The 2,426-nt window shown below is 34.5% G+C and overlaps 1 pseudogene; it reads right to left on the bottom strand.

Annotated features, from left to right (window-relative positions):
- Positions 1 to 87: 87 nt before the first annotated feature.
- Positions 88 to 1,531, bottom strand: LOC143607391 (ruvB-like protein 1; annotated as a pseudogene).
- Positions 1,532 to 2,426: the final 895 nt, after the last annotated feature.

Below are 2,426 nucleotides of genomic sequence, written 5' to 3' on the forward strand. Positions count from 1 at the left end.
CCAGCATGTGTACCTGAAAACCGAGTTAGAATAATAAAACAAATACAATTAAACAGTGTAACAAAAAAAAGATATAAAAAGTTGTACCTCATCGATAAATAAGACACCAGGACAAGCTCGGCCACCCCTTCATCAATGTAACGATTAACAACCTGCAATTAACATAAGCTCATTTCACATGCATATAAATAAAGAAATATGAATACTGAATTGAATACCTTATTGATTTCTTGTCTCAATTTGTCAGTGATTTCAGTTTTTCTAGGCTTCATCATTTGACCCATCAACGACATTATATCTTGTCCACCTTGAGGCCGTGCATTTGCAGCGTCAAGATCATGAAGTGTAACATCCTAACAAGAAAATTTCCAAACTTATACGCAACCAACAATGAAATATATAAGAGTATCTTTAGAAGGTTCTGAAAACAAACCTGAACAATCTCTTTCTTCTTGTGAACCTCTCCTTTCGGAAGAGGAACATACTCTTCAGCCTCGAGATCAAACTCTGTTGCAAACGCATCACTCCTACCTACCCTTTTAACCGCCCCACTATTTGCTTCTATATATATAACATCACCAACAGCTACCTTTTCCTTTATCAGAGCATCATAAATAGTCGGGTCCAGCTTCAACTGCTTTGTTCCTTTAACTGTCTTTAATCCAATAATAACATGACTTATGGCTTTCCCATATCCACCGGTCACACTTTCAGTTTCTTCCGGAGATAGTTCCGTCACCTAAAACCATAAATATTCTCCAAATTATCAAATTACATCATCAAACATTAACAAAAACAAAAGTCGAATTCTTGAATATCAATTCTTACTTCTCCTTCATAAACCTCTTTATTCTCCTTAATACGTAAACCAATCGCTCTCCTGAAATTCTCCATCAACACCTCGGTTTTCTTAACTTCCGACGAGTAAACTTCCGATCCAACCATTGGACAAAACGGGACCTGCAGACATGTCGATCATTATCATTATAATCTAGAATTCGAATAATATTGTTGTACACATATTAATAATGGCATACCTTAGTACCGAGTTCTTGGGAGATACCGAGAGCAAGGGCGGTTTTACCAGTACCAGGCGGTCCGGCAAACAAAAGCGCCCTTCCCGCCATCTTCTTCTGGCGGATCATATCGACTACAAGCCCCGCCGCCTCTCTAGCATTCACCTGACCCACAAATCCAGCAGCTAATGGTATTGCTTTTCCAGTAGCCTATACAAAATTATTACTACTACTCAATATCATAATTTGTACAAAAGAAACTAAATCAGAAGCATAACATTGTAAATAAGAATAATTTACACCAAAATGAGGTTCATTTATCAAAACCCTAAACCCTAAACAATAAACCCTAATTAAGCAGTGAAAATTGGGGAAAAGGTGGAATACCTCAAGGCCAAGGCCTTTAATGTGAGTGTGAGTAGCAATTCGTTGTTTCTTAGTGGTGGATTGAACTTCTTCGATCTTCATCTTCTTCGTTACGTTTGTTGTATTTGCTCTGTGTGTGTTATTATTGTTATTATGTGGAAGCTTAAAACTGCTGGCTGATACCAACTGGTAGAAAATATAACACCTGACCCGTCTACGGGATCCGGGTCGCAATTAGGGTTTGCTTGAAAACTTACATATTTTACCCCTGGAGAAATAAAATATTGAGAGATTTAGTCCTTTATGAAACATCTGGTAAAGTTTAGACTACATGGATCGATGTTGTTTTCAATGGAGTTAAAGAACACGACTGACGCACTATTTATACAACGTTTTATAAGGTTTGTATTTGACTGGTGAAAGATGGTTGTATGGGCATATTGTCTTATACAAGTTGTGTGAGTTGGTGTTTGTTAAAGTTATATGGATCGTATGATGTGTTAGACTGACATATAAATGACTGTATGATGACACACACGAATTACAGAGTCATGCAGTCCATTTGACTATTTTTGTATTGTCATACTAATGCAACCCATATGTGTATTTATATTAGTATCCATAAATATTATTCTCAACTTTAAAGGATATAAAAATAACATATACAATATAACATGTAAATATTATTATATAATAAACAAAAGTTTTATGTTTGATAGTATATATTTGAAGTTAAATAAAATTGAGTAATATGTAAATTTTAAAATTGATTAATATAAATGGGAAAATTGAAAATATCACTATTGAATTAAAATATAATTCTTTATTCTTAGTTAATCTATAACTAATCGGTAAAAAGTAAGAACATGAGCAGGTAATCGAATAACATGTGTTAAATATTAAACACCCTTAGTACTAGATAATCACTTGTTCCTAAAGGACATGGTGTTTAGGTGCATCTCAAAAGGTGGATGGTTCAAATCCTGTAAAGTATATGTATATATATGTTTTATAGCACTTGGTAAGCTTACCATGATCTCAACT

The sequence above is a fragment of the Bidens hawaiensis genome, unplaced genomic scaffold (assembly GCF_021521415.1).
Source record: "Bidens hawaiensis isolate Kalapana, Puna unplaced genomic scaffold, B.hawaiensis_p1.1 tig00081782_1, whole genome shotgun sequence".
NCBI classification, from domain to species: domain Eukaryota; kingdom Viridiplantae; phylum Streptophyta; class Magnoliopsida; order Asterales; family Asteraceae; genus Bidens; species Bidens hawaiensis.